The sequence below is a fragment of the Ambystoma mexicanum genome, chromosome 5q (assembly GCF_040938575.1).
Source record: "Ambystoma mexicanum isolate Mex_15411 chromosome 5q, UKY_AmexF1_1, whole genome shotgun sequence".
NCBI lineage: Eukaryota > Metazoa > Chordata > Amphibia > Caudata > Ambystomatidae > Ambystoma > Ambystoma mexicanum.
This window is the reverse complement of record NC_090933.1, coordinates 1,405,103,977-1,405,124,490: the sequence shown is the minus strand read 5'-3', so window position 1 is coordinate 1,405,124,490 and position 20,514 is coordinate 1,405,103,977. Positions and strand designations below refer to the sequence as shown.

Here is a 20,514-nt window from a genome sequence, read left to right as displayed (position 1 = left end):
AAGTTAACAATGACATTGGATACATAATGGTTGCTGCTTTAATGCGGATTAATTGGACTTTCTTTCTGGTTGGAATAAGCTGGTAAGAGAGCTCTTGCGAGCATTACCCCTTTCGATTTTAGGTCACATATGATTACATAATTCCTTTGAAACACAATCTTCTTGGGTCATTTTGTCCAGCATCCACTCATTCCATGGATTCAGAGGTTGGAAGAGGGGGGAATGACTGTCATAGATATAGGCAGCATTCCAGCCTTCAAATCCCAACTTCGTCCATGATACCGCACACTGGTGTTATGAGTAAGAGCCTAGTGTGCATATATCTGTTTCAGGGTGCACGTGCAATACATTTTGATTTAAGCTGGAGAATAAAGTATTATTCTGTCCCTTCCCAGTCTGGGAGGTACACATTGCTGGATTGCGGACACCATTCATTGTCATAATGGGTAGCACGCTTTGCTTTATTCAGGCTAGATGAAGCAAACCCTATGTCTAGAGATGGAAGACATACACATAGGGACTCCCTTATTAGCACGCAGCTCTTCATGCTCGCCCATTCAGGTCGCAGGAAACGAGGGCTGCATCCAGCATGACATGCTCACATATTCAGATTCTGCTGTGTTCTCTTCTTGCTGCTACTGCACCTTGCTGCTACTGTTTCTCTCGCTATTCGGCCTTCTGTGTTGGTAGGGTGTGTGCCTTTTGGTGGGAAAGGCTTGGATCCCACCTCTTCTTCCTATACCTCCACTGTCCCCCGATAATTGCCCCTGCATACTGGCTCCTTCCTATTAATGTGCTAGAGGCCGCTATTTGCTAAGCGTCATTGGCATTAATAGCAACCACAGTGGCATAAACCTGTGGATAAGGTCCCTTTTTGCTTGGGTCTCTCAACACAGGCTGAAGGGTTATTACCAGCTGGTACTCCATGCTGCACCTACAGTTTGAATTAATTAATGACCCTCGAATAAACTGGAGACACACCAGTAGATGTCCTGGCCCATCCTGTGGCAATAAGTGTGTTGTAAATTGCCATTCCCTTGCAACCGGCTCTGTGTGCATGGAATGTTTGGAGGGACTGGCATGGAGTGTTGATTGAGTGAATGCTCCCCCCTGTGCAGTGGCTTAACACAAAATGTGGGGGGGGGGCCTGCGAGCAATGCTGAGGGGGGCCCCCCCAACCCTTCAAAAAATCACTGGTCGCGCCACACTCTGGGCTGGCATAGATTATCACACTTGCGCAATACCCACGAACGTACTGCTGAAAGGATATGCCGCACACTGCACTAGCAGAACGATATAAATATGTGTTTTAATGCACACACCCTCGCTCCAGGCTTGGCCGATTTCTGTAATCACACTTTCACCACTGGCACGTTCCCCTCTCCCCTTAAGCACTCCCTTATGCATCCACTCCTCAAGAAGCTGTCTGCAAATCCTGCCAGCCCGGCAAACTATCGCCCAATCTCCATCACCCCTTTCCTGGTCAAACTGTTGGAAAAGTTGCCCATCTCCCAGTTTACTCTCCACACGGAATCTGTTGGTTGTGCTCCATGACCTTCAGTCTGGCTTCAGAGCTGCCAGAGTCACAGAAACTGCTCTCCTGAACACCTTTGAAGATCTGCTCTCTAACCCTGATTCCAGCATTCCTTCTGTCTTCATCCTCCTTAATCTTTCCTCTGCTTTCGACACGTTCAACCACGCCATCCTGATCAATCCTGATCAATCGACTCCATGAGAACCTGGGCATCATGGATCAGGCCCTTGAGTGGCTGACCTCCTTCCTCTTGGACAGCCCCTCCCAGGTCCAACTTGGTCCCTTTCTCTCTGCTCAATCCTCTCACCCTGGTTTTTCAACCTCTACTTGGCCCCTTTGGCCCACCTGATCTCTACCTTCGCTTCTAACTTTCGGTGTTATGCGCATGACACTCCGCTTTCCTTCATGCTTCCCTCAGACTCCTCTCCTCTCTCGCTCATTCCTGACTGTCTATCCGCGGTTCAGGATTGGTGTATCTCCAATGATCTCTGCCTTAATGTCAGTAAGATTGAGATCCTTCTCATTTGGACTCCTGCCCCTGCTTTGCCTCTCTCACTCTGGCTGCCCGCCTTGGGCCCTCTTCCTTCGACATTCTGTGAGGCAAACAACCTTGGTGTCATCTTTGACTCCACTCTCTCTTTCTCTCCTCACATCTCGGACATCGCCAGGAAGTCCCACTACCAGCTGCTCCTCCTCAAATGTACTCTTCCCTTTCTCACTTTCCCCCAGAAGCTCACTATCTCCAGAGCCTTGGTTCTCTCTAGGCTGGACTACTACAACAGCCCCTTTCTCAATCTACCTTCCTCTACTCTCCACCCTCTGCAACTAATCCAGAACAGGACTGCAAGACGTATCCTTGGCCTTAAGCCCAGGGATCGTATCTCTCCAGCCCTGAAATCTCTCCACTGGCTCCCAGTTGCTGCAAGGATCAAGTTAAAGACCCTTTGCATTGTCCACAAGGCTTTCTGGGTCTGGGGCCCACACTACATCCAACACTCTCTTCCAAAATATCTTCCTTCTCAAGCCCTTTCCTCTGCAACCTACAACTCTCTAAGGGTTAAACGCTTTTCCAGGCAGAGAGTAGGTGGTAGATCTCTGTCCTCTGCAGGCGCCTCCCTCTGGAATAGCCTCCCTGCCCCTCTCAAACTTGAGCCGGACCACCTGAAGCTCCGGAAGCAGCTCAAACCTTTCCTCTTCTCTTCTGCTTTCTCTGTATCCCTCCCCTGCTGGCCTACCTGACCTACCTGTCTGCTGTACCGACTGGTTGCTTGGCTACCCTCAGAGTCTCACTGAGTTTAGACTGTTTCTTGATCAGTTACCCTTGCACTGCCTATGGGCATACCACGCACTTAGGGGCTGTAACTGTAAACCTACAGTCCCTTGTTCTCCTTGCACTACCTAGAGCCGCGCCTCCCTGGCTGTACTTAGTCAGAGCATTGCTGCCCTGTTTTTCCCTCTCCTCTCCCTTGCACTTCCCCCCTCGCTTTCCCCTTACACTTCTCATCATTGCACTTGCACGATCTGAATGACACAAGGCCTAGTAAGATTGTTTGTCTTGTCCTCCCTCTATTTTCCCGCCTTTGTCTTGTTGCGCCTAGAAACACTTGTGTACAGGCACGTTATAAATTACTTGTATCATATCATTTGATCACAGATGCCCAGAAAAATATACAAAGCCGCAGTAAGAAGCGGCTAGACTGGCAGCACCCAAATGGCAGTCTAGCCAGGTAATTCACTTAGCAGGAGTGCTTTATCAGAAATGCCCAGTTAAAAAAATGTCATACCAAACTGAGAAATTTAGCACAGTAGTTATAAGGTGTGCCAGGTCAATAGCGCTAGAGCAATATTAATATACCGGAATCAATTATATTAGACCCCAAAATTTGGGTTGCAGCACCCTGTGAAAAAAGCGGGCACCTCATACCCACTTAACAACACAAACATGACAATTGGTATTTCCACATATTGGATGCGCTCCCAAAAGTAAGTGTTCTGGATAGCCTCTACATTGAAGATTTCAAAAGTTTAATCTTCGTGACATCTTGGGTATGTAATCCCGTTACAGAGTGATGTGCCAACACGTGTTTCGACCTCTCTCGGTCTTTCTCAAGGCAAAGCTCTGTACAATAAACATGTGTATACAAATTTATAATACATAACAAGTCCCCATTCATAAACCAGGACATAGCGTACATGGAACACATACATACAACATCATGAAATATACAAATATACATTACCAGTAGGTTGGAATTAGCATGATCATGGCAGCACATGAAAAATAATAATAATTAACACAATTTAGAGATCAAGACATATCATCTCACCATCAGCATCACTTGTTACAGTTTATATATATGTATTAGACATGATAAAAGAATAATTACTGCAATCAAAATATCATCCTTGATGTATACACATTGTACATGTAATTCCCAATACTCCATTACACCAAAGTGTGTCACTTCCTTATTACCAATCGTGCATATAGTCGCCAAGCGTCAAACCGAAAACCTGCACTGCACACAAAGCCGCACCCATTGGGTAGAAAATTACACTGTATCAAGGTTGTCATATGCCATATTGAGTTGATTAGAACCAATTAAACTCAATAGACACCGCAAAACGCCATCCGCTAACACCAAAAGTGTCAAGAATTACCCGGATCAAAATTGGAAGAAATACCATTGTTTGAGACGATGTCTAACCGGCTGAGAAGTGTTTTAGTGCCCAAAATTTCTGAAAAGACATGAAATACCTCGATCAAATTCATGAAACCCTAAATCACCTGTGAAAACATTCATTATGAATATTATCTGTTACCTTCCGACATTGATTTGTTTATTTAAATCGTTTTGAACATTCTCCTTCATTACGACATCCCGCTTGGATTAGCCTGTCAATCAAAAAATGAACCAAGTGATCTGTTAAAATAGACCAATTCCGGAAACCAATTGCAATATTAGCTACAAACACCCTCGCTGTTAGTATGGTGTGCCGCTTGCTTACCCCCATAATCTCCCGTCTGCATGAGCCCTTATTTTCAGCCTAGTACAGATCCGAACGCTGTGCAGCCCGCGTCCGAAATGAAAAGGAGAAAAAAATCAAAAGAAAAGCACCCTCCGGACACGTGATCAATGGTCACGTGTGCGGCGCCGTGCGTCAAACCAAAAGAAAAGAAAAAAAGAAGTAGCGATTCAATGGTATTGGGTCACAGGGTAAAGAAACAAGATTGCGTGCACCCAATTCACGCCTAATGCTATGTCTAAAATCAATTATGGAAATTGATTATCTTAAAGAGTCAGCCATATAAATTAATGCGAAAAATAATCAATAATACCATGTGGATCAATTCAAATGGCCAATTCACGCCTCAATGTTGGATCTGAAAATGACTGTGAATCTTGAATATCTTGTAACGAACAACCATATAGATTGGTACAATAAGTACTACTGCCATGTGGATCAGATACATTAGCCCATGAGTGCAGTATTGGTGCACCGCCTGTCCAATCGACACCCGCCAGAAAATGCACGTTCAAAAAAAAATCAACCTGCTTGGCCGCACATTCACCTCCCCATCTACAGAAACACATGTAATTCCGTATCAGTGTTCAATCCTAAGGTAGTGCAACGTAACCTGCAAATAGTGCGTGCTTCTAATTGTCGCAACAGTGTTAAACGATCCCCACCTCTGGGGTGAGGTCTTGCCTGCATCAGGCCTATAAACCTAATATCACTCATATTGCCCAGTTGGTGCTGCTCCTGCCAATGTATGGCCAATGGTAATTGAGAATCAGACTTCCTCAAGCTGGCCAGGTGTTCCCTGATACGTATCCGTAATTCCCTAATGGTTGAACCAACATACACTTTACCACAGACACACAAAATAGCATAAACCACGAATTTGGTCCTACAATTAAAAAAATCACATATTTGCACTGATAAACCATTATGGCAGACAAATTTATCAGCCTGAATGGCAAATTGACAAAAATTACATGAAGCACATTTAAAGAAACCCTTTGGTTTTGGTGGTAACCACGATCGGGAATTAGTAGAACTTGTTTTAGGAGCTAAAAATGAAGGACATAGATGCCCCTTAAGTGTACGATTCCGCAAGAAAATAAATCTGGGATGAACAGTTATGTAGGGTGTGATGTTGGAATCTAATTGCAATAGGTGCCAATGCTTATTCAATAATTTATATAACACCTCCGAATTATGAACATATTTGGTAATAATCCGTACATCGGAAAACCCAGTTGGTCTTGACCTCCTCTGGTCCATTAACATTTCATCCCGTGAAATACCACTAACACGATTTAAACCATTTTGAATACACCGGCTTGAATACCCTCTTTGTTTAAATCTTGCTTGAATATGTGATACCTCATTGGTGAATTCTTCTGAAATACTACAATTGCGTCTAGCCCGATAGAATTCTCCAAATGGAATGTTCTCTATCACCGATCGTTTATGACAACTTGTAGCTTGCAAAATTGAATTTACCGCCGTTGGTTTTCTAAATGTTTGAGTCTGTATACAGCCATTAGCAATTGTGATGACGAGATCCAAAAATTCCATTCTGTTAGTACTAATATGTCCAACAAATTCAATCCCAAATGTATTATTATTCAAATAATCAGTGAATTGCTGAAAAATTTCAGTGGAACCACTCCAAACCACCAAAATATCATCAATGTATCTTTTCCAAAGTACAATATGGTCCTGAAATACATGCGTGCTATATATGTAATGATGTTCAAAAAAACCCATAAAGAGATTAGCCAGGGAGGGTGCATATTTTGCCCCCATGGCTACTCCTCGAGTTTGTACATAGTATTGACCATTAAATAGAAACTGATTATGTTTCAGCGTAAACGCTAAGAACTCCTTGATCATTAGTATGTGATCAGCATGCGAAGCCGAATGATTTCTAAAGGAAAAGTCAATAGTATCTAGTGCCAGATGGTGCTGAATAGCGGTGTAAAGTGATTTAACATCATAGGTAATTAACGAAAAATGGTCTAACCACTTGATAGAGGTTAGAACCTGAAGAGTATGAGTGGTGTCTCGTAAATAAGCAGGCAATGTGGCAACCAAGCTTTTAATGGCGGTGTCTATATATTGTGAAAGCCCTTCTGTGGCCCAACCTAAGCCACTAAGGATCGGTCTCACTTGAGGTAGCTGAATATACTCTTTATGTATCTTAGGTAAAAAGTACATGGTCGGCATTACTGGAGACGTTCTGTAAAGAAAAGATTTTTCATCATCAGTAATAAGTCCACGTACGTGCCATTTTTGAATTAGGTCCAACAAGTTTGCAACTGTTTGTGAAGAGGGATTGCCTGACAATAATTGATAGCAACCCGGAGTGGCAAGGTGATCATTCGCCATCTGAATATAATCATCCCTGTTAAGTAGAACAATGTTGCCGCCTTTGTCGGCTTCTTTAATAACTATATCCTGATCCAAGATTAATGTGGTTAAGGCTTGTTGTTCTGCCCCGGAGAGGTTATTATAGTGTCGTAACCTGTTGTTAGGATGATCCATAAGAAAATGCAAATCTTGTAAAACAGCCTGATGAAAAGTGTCTATTACACTCTCATCATATGACGGTGGTACAAATTTGGAAGGTTTCCTATGTTCTTGCATTTGCAACGGTAACTGTTGTATACCTAATTCGTATTCTAACTGACCGTGCTGCCGATCAGTGGCCTCTGTCAAGGACAACAATAATGTCGTGTCTTCAATATCTGATATCGTAAAGGAACTAGGAGAACCAGGAATATTCTTGGGTGAAAATTGCTTAACCTTAGTATGAAAGAATTTTTTAAGCTTCAGCTTCCGTATAAACTTGAACAAATCAATTTGAAAATCAATGAGATCTGGTTGGCGACTTGGTGCAAATGAAAGACCTTTATTCAAAAGAGACACTTCAGCCGTGGTTAAAACTCTAGAGGAAAGATTATGTACTAAATTTTCAGAATAGATTTGGCTTGGAGATTCCTGAGACTGGCCCTGGTTTGGCGTTTGTTTGCAGTGTGCCCTGTACCTAGCCCTGTACCTTGTCCTGGATCCTCTTCCTCTTCTTCCTCTGAAGATATGTTGGGTATTGAAGTAGCTCGCCCTAAAGGGACAGTGAATCTAACATGTTTGTTGGCAGAAGTATTGTTATTGGAAAAATTTCCCTTCTTATACCTTTTAATTTCTGCCATAAACCCTCTCCTGCGAAATGCGGAAGAGGTAACTGAATTCTCTCCCGCTGAACCTGCTGTAATGCCCACGGGTTCTTCCTCAGAATCCACCTCTGAGGAGACTGGACTTCCTGTTGGTGTTTTAACTAATGGACCTGTATTGTCTTTGTCATACTTGGCTTGGAACGTGTACACTCGATCATTCTTGTAATCTCTCTCATCCCTGAAAAATTTACGAAATTTGCGAATTTTGATTTCGTCCTGGTAATCTTTTAATATATTGTGCATAGTAGTGTAATTTTTATCTTTGACTGTCTTAAAATTACTCATTGCTTCAATTTCTTTATGTAAAGCCTCAATTTGATTTGAAACTCGTTCATGTTCTCTTGCAGCGTGTGTGATCAAAAGTTGCAACATTTTTTCTGAACTAACCGTCAAATTTTCCTCCCATTCACGAGCCAAATCTTGATCAGCATCATTGGTAAAATCTGGAAAAATTAAAATTCTAAGTCCTCTTGGTATCATACTATGCTCTACATAATTCGCAAGTGAAACTTTTTCCCAGTACTTGTTAGTTTCTTTCTTGGCTAATCTTTCTAGTTTGACGAATTTATTCGCTAAGGTCTCTATGTGTGGATTACTCCCCGTGAAGGCATTACCTGGGGTCCCCTTGGGGGAGAACAATGCTGCCCTGTCTCTTTCACGATTGGCTAGATATTCAGCCATTATGATAATAAGAAATGGGTAATTCTCTATGCGGCTCTCTTTCGCCCTACCTGGTAAGTGAAAATTAGCACAGTAGTTATAAGGTGTGCCAGGTCAATAGCGCTAGAGCAATATTAATATACCGGAATCAATTATATTAGACCCCAAAATTTGGGTTGCAGCACCCTGTGAAAAAAGCGGGCACCTCATACCCACTTAACAACACAAACATGACAATTGGTATTTCCACATATTGGATGCGCTCCCAAAAGTAAGTGTTCTGGATAGCCTCTACATTGAAGATTTCAAAAGTTTAATCTTTGTGACATCTTGGGTATGTAATCCCGTTACAGAGTGATGTGCCAACACGTGTTTCGACCTCTCTCGGTCTTTCTCAAGGCAAAGCTCTGTACAATAAACATGTGTATACAAATTTATAATACATAACAAGTCCCCATTCATAAACCAGGACATAGCGTACATGGAACACATACATACAACATCATGAAATATACAAATATACATTACCAGTAGGTTGGAATTAGCATGATCATGGCAGCACATGAAAAATAATAATAATTAACACAATTTAGAGATCAAGACATATCATCTCACCATCAGCATCACTTGTTACAGTTTATATATATGTATTAGACATGATAAAAGAATAATTACTGCAATCAAAATATCATCCTTGATGTATACACATTGTACATGTAATTCCCAATACTCCATTCCACCAAAGTGTGTCACTTCCTTATTACCAATCGTGCATATAGTCGCCAAGCGTCAAACCGAAAACCTGCACTGCACACAAAGCCGCACCCATTGGGTAGAAAATTACACTGTATCAAGGTTGTCATATGCCATATTGAGTTGATTAGAACCAATTAAACTCAATAGACACCGCAAAACGCCATCCGCTAACACCAAAAGTGTCAAGAATTACCCGGATCAAAATTGGAAGAAATACCATTGTTTGAGACGATGTCTAACCGGCTGAGAAGTGTTTTAGTGCCCAAAATTTCTGAAAAGACATGAAATACCTCGATCAAATTCATGAAACCCTAAATCACCTGTGAAAACATTCATTATGAATATTATCTGTTACCTGTCTTTTCAGAAACACTTCTCAGCCGGTTAGACATCGTCTCAAACAATGGTATTTCTTCCAATTTTGATCCGGGTAATTCTTGACACTTTTGGTGTTAGCGGATGGCGTTTTGCGGTGTCTATTGAGTTTAATTGGTTCTAATCAACTCAATATGGCATATGACAACCTTGATACAGTGTAATTTTCTACCCAATGGGTGCGGCTTTGTGTGCAGTGCAGGTTTTCGGTTTGACGCTTGGCGACTATATGCACGATTGGTAATAAGGAAGTGACACACTTTGGTGTAATGGAGTATTGGGAATTACATGTACAATGTGTATACATCAAGGATGATATTTTGATTGCAGTAATTATTCTTTTATCATGTCTAATACATATATATAAACTGTAACAAGTGATGCTGATGGTGAGATGATATGTCTTGATCTCTAAATTGTGTTAATTATTATTATTTTTCATGTGCTGCCATGATCATGCTAATTCCAACCTACTGGTAATGTATATTTGTATATTTCATGATGTTGTATGTATGTGTTCCATGTACGCTATGTCCTGGTTTATGAATGGGGACTTGTTATGTATTATAAATTTGTATACACATGTTTATTGTACAGAGCTTTGCCTTGAGAAAGACCGAGAGAGGTCGAAACACGTGTTGGCACATCACTCTGTAACGGGATTACATACCCAAGATGTCACGAAGATTAAACTTTTGAAATCTTCAATGTAGAGGCTATCCAGAACACTTACTTTTGGGAGCGCATCCAATATGTGGAAATACCAATTGTCATGTTTGTGTTGTTAAGTGGGTATGAGGTGCCCGCTTTTTTCACAGGGTGCTGCAACCCAAATTTTGGGGTCTAATATAATTGATTCCGGTATATTAATATTGCTCTAGCGCTATTGACCTGGCACACCTTATAACTACTGTGCTAATTTTCACTTACCAGGTAGGGCGAAAGAGAGCCGCATAGAGAATTACCCATTTCTTATTATCATAATGGCTGAATATCTAGCCAATCGTGAAAGAGACAGGGCAGCATTGTTCTCCCCCAAGGGGACCCCAGGTAATGCCTTCACGGGGAGTAATCCACACATAGAGACCTTAGCGAATAAATTCGTCAAACTAGAAAGATTAGCCAAGAAAGAAACTAACAAGTACTGGGAAAAAGTTTCACTTGCGAATTATGTAGAGCATAGTATGATACCAAGAGGACTTAGAATTTTAATTTTTCCAGATTTTACCAATGATGCTGATCAAGATTTGGCTCGTGAATGGGAGGAAAATTTGACGGTTAGTTCAGAAAAAATGTTGCAACTTTTGATCACACACGCTGCAAGAGAACATGAACGAGTTTCAAATCAAATTGAGGCTTTACATAAAGAAATTGAAGCAATGAGTAATTTTAAGACAGTCAAAGATAAAAATTACACTACTATGCACAATATATTAAAAGATTACCAGGACGAAATCAAAATTCGCAAATTTCGTAAATTTTTCAGGGATGAGAGAGATTACAAGAATGATCGAGTGTACACGTTCCAAGCCAAGTATGACAAAGACAATACAGGTCCATTAGTTAAAACACCAACAGGAAGTCCAGTCTCCTCAGAGGTGGATTCTGAGGAAGAACCCGTGGGCATTACAGCAGGTTCAGCGGGAGAGAATTCAGTTACCTCTTCCGCATTTCGCAGGAGAGGGTTTATGGCAGAAATTAAAAGGTATAAGAAGGGAAATTTTTCCAATAACAATACTTCTGCCAACAAACATGTTAGATTCACTGTCCCTTTAGGGCGAGCTACTTCAATACCCAACATATCTTCAGAGGAAGAAGAGGAAGAGGATCCAGGACAAGGTACAGGGCTAGGTACAGGGCACACTGCAAACAAACGCCAAACCAGGGCCAGTCTCAGGAATCTCCAAGCCAAATCTATTCTGAAAATTTAGTACATAATCTTTCCTCTAGAGTTTTAACCACGGCTGAAGTGTCTCTTTTGAATAAAGGTCTTTCATTTGCACCAAGTCGCCAACCAGATCTCATTGATTTTCAAATTGATTTGTTCAAGTTTATACGGAAGCTGAAGCTTAAAAAATTCTTTCATACTAAGGTTAAGCAATTTTCACCCAAGAATATTCCTGGTTCTCCTAGTTCCTTTACGATATCAGATATTGAAGACACGACATTATTGTTGTCCTTGACAGAGGCCACTGATCGGCAGCACGGTCAGTTAGAATACGAATTAGGTATACAACAGTTACCGTTGCAAATGCAAGAACATAGGAAACCTTCCAAATTTGTACCACCGTCATATGATGAGAGTGTAATAGACACTTTTCATCAGGCTGTATTACAAGATTTGCATTTTCTTATGGATCATCCTAACAACAGGTTACGACACTATAATAACCTCTCCGAGGCAGAACAACAAGCCTTAACCACATTAATCTTGGATCAGGATATAGTTATTAAAGAAGCCGACAAAGGCGGCAACATTGTTCTACTTAACAGGGATGATTATATTCAGATGGCGAATGATCACCTTGCCACTCCGGGTTGCTATCAATTATTGTCAGGCAATCCCTCTTCACAAACAGTTGCAAACTTGTTGGACCTAATTCAAAAATGGCACGTACGTGGACTTATTACTGATGATGAAAAATCTTTTCTTTACAGAACGTCTCCAGTAATGCCGACCATGTACTTTTTACCTAAGATACATAAAGAGTATATTCAGCTACCTCAAGTGAGACCGATCCTTAGTGGCTTAGGTTGGGCCACAGAAGGGCTTTCACAATATATAGACACCGCCATTAAAAGCTTGGTTGCCACATTGCCTGCTTATTTACGAGACACCACTCATACTCTTCAGGTTCTAACCTCTATCAAGTGGTTAGACCATTTTTCGTTAATTACCTATGATGTTAAATCACTTTACACCGCTATTCAGCACCATCTGGCACTAGATACTATTGACTTTTCCTTTAGAAATCATTCGGCTTCGCATGCTGATCACATACTAATGATCAAGGAGTTCTTAGCGTTTACGCTGAAACATAATCAGTTTCTATTTAATGGTCAATACTATGTACAAACTCGAGGAGTAGCCATGGGGGCAAAATATGCACCCTCCCTGGCTAATCTCTTTATGGGTTTTTTTGAACATCATTACATATATAGCACGCATGTATTTCAGGACCATATTGTACTTTGGAAAAGATACATTGATGATATTTTGGTGGTTTGGAGTGGTTCCACTGAAATTTTTCAGCAATTCACTGATTATTTGAATAATAATACATTTGGGATTGAATTTGTTGGACATATTAGTACTAACAGAATGGAATTTTTGGATCTCGTCATCACAATTGCTAATGGCTGTATACAGACTCAAACATTTAGAAAACCAACGGCGGTAAATTCAATTTTGCAAGCTACAAGTTGTCATAAACGATCGGTGATAGAGAACATTCCATTTGGAGAATTCTATCGGGCTAGACGCAATTGTAGTATTTCAGAAGAATTCACCAATGAGGTATCACATATTCAAGCAAGATTTAAACAAAGAGGGTATTCAAGCCGGTGTATTCAAAATGGTTTAAATCGTGTTAGTGGTATTTCACGGGATGAAATGTTAATGGACCAGAGGAGGTCAAGACCAACTGGGTTTTCCGATGTACGGATTATTACCAAATATGTTCATAATTCGGAGGTGTTATATAAATTATTGAATAAGCATTGGCACCTATTGCAATTAGATTCCAACATCACACCCTACATAACTGTTCATCCCAGATTTATTTTCTTGCGGAATCGTACACTTAAGGGGCATCTATGTCCTTCATTTTTAGCTCCTAAAACAAGTTCTACTAATTCCCGATCGTGGTTACCACCAAAACCAAAGGGTTTCTTTAAATGTGCTTCATGTAATTTTTGTCAATTTGCCATTCAGGCTGATAAATTTGTCTGCCATAATGGTTTATCAGTGCAAATATGTGATTTTTTGAATTGTAGGACCAAATTCGTGGTTTATGCTATTTTGTGTGTCTGTGGTAAAGTGTATGTTGGTTCAACCATTAGGGAATTACGGATACGTATCAGGGAACACCTGGCCAGCTTGAGGAAGTCTGATTCTCAATTACCATTGGCCATACATTGGCAGGAGCAGCACCAACTGGGCAATATGAGTGATATTAGGTTTATAGGCCTGATGCAGGCAAGACCTCACCCCAGAGGTGGGGATCGTTTAACACTGTTGCGACAATTAGAAGCACGCACTATTTGCAGGTTACGTTGCACTACCTTAGGATTGAACACTGATACGGAATTACATGTGTTTCTGTAGATGGGGAGGTGAATGTGCGGCCAAGCAGGTTGATTTTTTTTTGAACGTGCATTTTCTGGCGGGTGTCGATTGGACAGGCGGTGCACCAATACTGCACTCATGGGCTAATGTATCTGATCCACATGGCAGTAGTACTTATTGTACCAATCTATATGGTTGTTCGTTACAAGATATTCAAGATTCACAGTCATTTTCAGATCCAACATTGAGGCGTGAATTGGCCATTTGAATTGATCCACATGGTATTATTGATTATTTTTCGCATTAATTTATATGGCTGACTCTTTAAGATAATCAATTTCCATAATTGATTTTAGACATAGCATTAGGCGTGAATTGGGTGCACGCAATCTTGTTTCTTTACCCTGTGACCCAATACCATTGAATCGCTACTTCTTTTTTTCTTTTCTTTTGGTTTGACGCACGGCGCCGCACACGTGACCATTGATCACGTGTCCGGAGGGTGCTTTTCTTTTGATTTTTTTCTCCTTTTCATTTCGGACGCGGGCTGCACAGCGTTCGGATCTGTACTAGGCTGAAAATAAGGGCTCATGCAGACGGGAGATTATGGGGGTAAGCAAGCGGCACACCATACTAACAGCGAGGGTGTTTGTAGCTAATATTGCAATTGGTTTCCGGAATTGGTCTATTTTAACAGATCACTTGGTTCATTTTTTGATTGACAGGCTAATCCAAGCGGGATGTCGTAATGAAGGAGAATGTTCAAAACGATTTAAATAAACAAATCAATGTCGGAAGGTAACAGATAATATTCATAATGAATGTTTTCACAGGTGATTTAGGGTTTCATGAATTTGATCGAGGTATTTCATGTCTTTTCAGAAATTTTGGGCACTAAAACACTTCTCAGCCGGTTAGACATCGTCTCAAACAATGGTATTTCTTCCAATTTTGATCCGGGTAATTCTTGACACTTTTGGTGTTAGCGGATGGCGTTTTGCGGTGTCTATTGAGTTTAATTGGTTCTAATCAACTCAATATGGCATATGACAACCTTGATACAGTGTAATTTTCTACCCAATGGGTGCGGCTTTGTGTGCAGTGCAGGTTTTCGGTTTGACGCTTGGCGACTATATGCACGATTGGTAATAAGGAAGTGACACACTTTGGTGTAATGGAGTATTGGGAATTACATGTACAATGTGTATACATCAAGGATGATATTTTGATTGCAGTAATTATTCTTTTATCATGTCTAATACATATATATAAACTGTAACAAGTGATGCTGATGGTGAGATGATATGTCTTGATCTCTAAATTGTGTTAATTATTATTATTTTTCATGTGCTGCCATGATCATGCTAATTCCAACCTACTGGTAATGTATATTTGTATATTTCATGATGTTGTATGTATGTGTTCCATGTACGCTATGTCCTGGTTTATGAATGGGGACTTGTTATGTATTATAAATTTGTATACACATGTTTATTGTACAGAGCTTTGCCTTGAGAAAGACCGAGAGAGGTCGAAACACGTGTTGGCACATCACTCTGTAACGGGATTACATACCCAAGATGTCACGAAGATTAAACTTTTGAAATCTTCAATGTAGAGGCTATCCAGAACACTTACTTTTGGGAGCGCATCCAATATGTGGAAATACCAATTGCCAAACTGAGAAATGACTAGACTGTCTTCACCAAAATGCCTCTCTAGCCACTAATACCACATATCATGCCTGCTTAGTCTGGACATGGACAGCCTTTATGATTTGTTGCACAATCCTGCCACCCCCCCACACATCCCCTCTCCCCTACCCCAACCTCCAAACTCAGCTGTTGGGCCCAGAATTACCCCCATGTCCCTCTTCCTTGTCCCAGAGCTTATGTATGAAGCTCTTGGCCTCATAGGTAAGTACTGGGATGAGGAAAAGTGGGACTAGGAGTAATGATGATTACAGGTAGCTAAGTCAGGCATTACCTCCATATACCTCTACCTCATCCCAGTACTTGTGTATAAGGCACTCTGACTCATACACAAGTACTGTCTCATACACACTGGGACGAGGAAGAATAGGGCTAGGAGTAATGAGTAATCAAGGCATTAAACGCAAGTATTGGTGCAACACCATTGAGTTGACTGGGATTCAGCACACCCTCCCCCATCCCCCTGAAATTTTGGGCTAAGTTGACTCAACCTGGTCAACCTTCAGAGCAGTTGCCAGACAGGACAGGACAGGACACAGATGTTAAATGGCACCTGGGTTTTGCTGTTAACAAGAGCCCAGCAATTACTAACATAAAGCATTTTACTGTTAGTACCTGCATTCAAATGCCACATTTTTTAGGCAATTGAAATCGTGATGTGGGTTTAATACTTGCATGCCAATGGAGTGATTGGAAGGGTAGAGAGGCAACAGGAGACCACTCATTCTCACAGCAGGCCACCATAAGTGGGTGCTTTCAACCTTAAAGGAGAGAGTTAACTGCTTGTAACATTGAAGCAGCACTAGAATAGTCTGATTAAAATGCGTAAAGAAATGAGATGCCCCAAACAAATACGTTTGCCCCTTCCTCACCGCCCATGAAGTTAGCACCTCTCCCAACATTTGAAGGGTTAGCTCCCCCGAAATGTAGGTTTTGTTGCGCCCCTGAATGCAAGCACACACACCATTCACCATATACACACACGCACACCCAGCCATCCATACATTTAAGTGTGCAATCTTTCACCATACTGGCACACCCAGGCAGCCATCCATACATTTTAGTGTGCACCCTTTCACCATACAGGCACACCCAGACAGTCACCCGTACATTAAAGTGTGCAGCCTTTCACCATACACTCACACAGGCAGCCACCTATACATTTAAGTGTGCAACCTTTCAACATACACTCTGTTAGGCAGAAACCTGTAGTCCTAAATCTTTTGCAGTGGTCCCAGAGGGAACTGCACAGGTTTCTGCCTAACACTGGTGTACAGCGGTGGGATTTGTATTGAGTATACACTTTAGAGTGCTTGTTGAACACTTTAGGACAACTAACCACAGAGCTTAGCACTAAAAAGCTGATTTTCTAACTATGTCTGCTATGGAGAGTTCTACCCTAGAATCATTGTCTGCCAAAACTGCTGATTGCTTAAAAGTATTGTGTAGACATAAGAATCTCTCTGAGAAGGGCAAGAAAATGGAACTTGTAGAAAGATTGTTAGAAAACCAAAGTCTGGGTGGTACAGAGGAATCTACCTCCCCAGCAAATGTAGAAAACAATGATGGTATTGATCTGAATCAAAGTCTTGTAAATGAGCCAGAAGAGGACAGTGAACCTAATGAAGTTAGCCACTCTGAGCCTCTGTCTGCCTTACCTACTGTACCTACTGGGCTATACCAGGTCCCACATGTAACCCTGCTTATTTTGAACTTGAAAAAATGAAGCTTGAATTAGAGTACAAATGTTTTTTAGCTCAATCTGAAAGAAACCAAGAGCTAGAGTTCAGAAGAATGAATGCCCAGGCTGAGGAGAAGCAAGCTGAGTTAAGACTCAGAGAAATAGAGCTTAATCATGAACTAGAAATGAAAAAGTTGTCTGTGGAAAATGATTCTCTCTCCTCTGGTTCTTCTAGGAGTTCCAGTCCCAAAAGACCCCGGATGCCTAAGGAATTAGTGGGTATGTATGAACATAGGTTGGATGTGTTGGATTGGTTAAAAATGTTTGAGTATAATCATGGGCTCCAGGACATCAAAGGGAAAGAGTTACTTCCCTGGTTGTTCTCTAGGCTTCCCCCTGTTGCAACTGATGTGGTAATGGAGTTGGGGGAGGTGGATAAGAAGGATTATGAATGTGTGAAACTAGCTTTGATAGCTAGATTTGGGAAGACCCCTTCCCAGTACCTTAAGAGGTTTAGGACCCTCAAAAAGCATGATGGTACCCCTTGGGCTAATTGGGTGAGTGAAAGTTTGAAAAACTTAGAGGGATGGATTAAGGGTTACAGAGTTACACTTATGAAGGAATGAAGAATCTTGTAATGTTGGAGTCAATTTATGATGCCTGCTCTCCTGAGCTCAGACAGCACTTGGCTGATTCAAAGGAATTAGATTCCAGGAAGTTAGCTAAGGCTGCTGACTTGTGGGTTGCCAACAGGGCCACTCACAAGGATTCTAGGGCTACTCAGAAAAAGGATGTGGGAAAACAGCCAAAGAAGGACTCCAAAGAGAATTCTAATAATTCCAATTTCAAAGAGGACCCCAAACAGAACCAAAAGGGTAAGCCACCAGGGAAACCAAATCAGGCTAGTGTACCTCCTGGTGCCAAACCAGAAGGAGGTCAGAACAAGCCACCATTCCAGAAAGCATTTGGTAAATGCTTTGTTTGTGGCTCTACTGACCATGTGAAAGGAGATCTCAGATGTAAGGGTAAACCTTCAGGGGTCCAACTTGTCTCCTTAGCCTTCGCTCCAGAGGAGGAAGTACAAATGGCAAGTGGAAACCTTCTATTACTGGCTGATGAACCCATTGGAGTCTCAGCCAGTGTTTCTTTAGTATCTCTGGGTTTGTGGGAACAACAGAACTTAGATGTCTATAATTCTATCCCAGATAATACTAAAGAGTATTATAAGGACAGTGTCCAGGTGAATGGTCAGGAGACTCCTGCCATTAGGGACACTGGGGCCAGCATAACTGTGGTGGACAAATCGTTTTTTCAGGCTGAGGATGTTGCTAAGGCACCCAAACGTCTCACCAAGTTAGCTGGAGGGCCTGTGCAGATGCTTCCCCAATTACCAGTTCTCATCCAGTGTAATGACATGACTGTGAAGATACCTGTCAGCATACAAAGTGAGGTGCCAGGAAGGGTTCTGCTGGGTAATGACTTGAAAACTCTTGGAGTAGTGTCACATACCCCCAGACCTCCTAGTAAAAGGTTACAGGAGCTCACCAGACCTGCAAGGGAGAGAACCATGAGAGGTACTCCCAAGGAGATGATGAAGAAAGAGATCACTCCTGCTCCACTGGAGATGTCAGCTGCTGTCTCTAAGCAACAAGAAGCAAAGGGGAAACCTAAGACTTCTAACAAGAAACCAGCTGTCAGCACTCCAGTGCAGCCAACCATGACTTCCCCTAGGTTGTCCAAAGTTACACCAGTAACTGCCCCTCCATCTGAGGCTGAGAGGGAGGTACAACCCTGTGTGGTTGAACTAGACTCTGAAGAAGAGCTAGCGGAAGGCCAGGAACTCATTGGATATCTGGATCCTGTTGACCATCCTGAGCTGCAGTCTTTACTGGCAGAAGGTGGACCCAACAGGGCAGACTTCAGTAAGGGACAGAGAGAATGTCCAACTCTGGAAGGTCTTCGCCACCAGGCAGATGCTCAGGCTGAAGGGCAAGAGCCTGGGAAATATAGGTTACACTGGGAAGATGGCCTCTTCTACAGTGAACTAACCAAGTCTGCACCTGGGGCAACAAACGACTTGTAGTACCCCAAGAGAACAGACCACAGTCCTTGCAGTTAGCCCATGATATTCCTTTGGCTGGTCACTTGAGTTTCAAGAAGACTAAGGAAAGGCTCTCACTCTACTTTTATTGGCCAAAGATGGGGGCTAAAGTAGCTAAATACTGCAGGAGCTGCCACGCCTGCCAGACTTATGGTAAGGTTGGCTCCAAGAATGTGGCACCTTTAGTGCCTCTCCCAGTTGTGGGAGTCCCATTTGAGAGAGTAGGGATTGACATTGTTGGTCCCCTTGATCCTCCAGGCAACAGGTTTATACTTGTTGTAGTAGACCATGCTACTAGGTACCCTGAGGCAATTCCTATAAGGACTGTTACAGCTCCGGCTGTGGCTAAGGTCCTCCTTGTTATTTTTACCAGGGTTGGGTTTCCTAAGGAAGTAATCTCTGACAGGGGGTCACATTGTATGTCCCACTACATGAAAGCCATGTGGAAAACCTGCGGAGTTACTTACAAGTTCTCAACCGCATACCACCCTCAGACAAATGGACTGGTTGAAAGGTTCAACAGAACCATGACGAGCATGATAGGTGCTTTAGAGGACCCCCTTAAAAGAAAGTGGCACCTTCTCCTGCCATGCCTTCTCTTTGCTTATAGAGAAGTTCCTCAGGAGGGAGTAGGTTATTCTCCCTTTGAACTTCTTTATGGTCATCTGGTCAGAGGTCCATTGGCCTTGATCAAGGAGGGGTTGGAGAGTGCTCCTTCCCCCAAGCCAGTCAGAGTGACTGACTACGTGATAGGTCTCCGAAGGAGAATGTCAAAAATGATGGCAGAAGCAAATGATAACTTGAAAGCTGGACAAGCATTGGTCAAGCACTGGCATGACCAAAAGGCTAACATGGTTGAGTTTACTCAGGACCAGCTAGTTCTCGTTATGATTCCAACAAGGCAGAGGGCCTTGCAAGACAAATGGATGGGACCCTTCAAAGTTGTCGGTAAACTTGGAGAGGTCAACTATCTGGTGGACTTGGGCAACCGCAAGGAAGCTCCAACAGTCTTCCACACCAACAGACTAAAAGCGTATGTCTCCAGACCTGATGTAGGAGCTTTGCTTCTAGCATCATCAGAGGAAGAAGAAGAGAGTGAAGCTCTTCCTGATCTCCTCAGAGGCTTACCTTTAGACGAAAAGATTGAAGGAGTAAATCTCTC

At 42.1% G+C, this 20,514-nt stretch overlaps 1 protein-coding gene across 1 annotated transcript in view; it reads right to left on the bottom strand.

The window, feature by feature from the left end:
• LOC138498459 (fibrocystin-L-like) overlaps positions 1-20,514 on the bottom strand; it is a 1,772,245-nt gene that overhangs the window by 40,331 nt on the left and 1,711,400 nt on the right. The window lies entirely within an intron of this gene.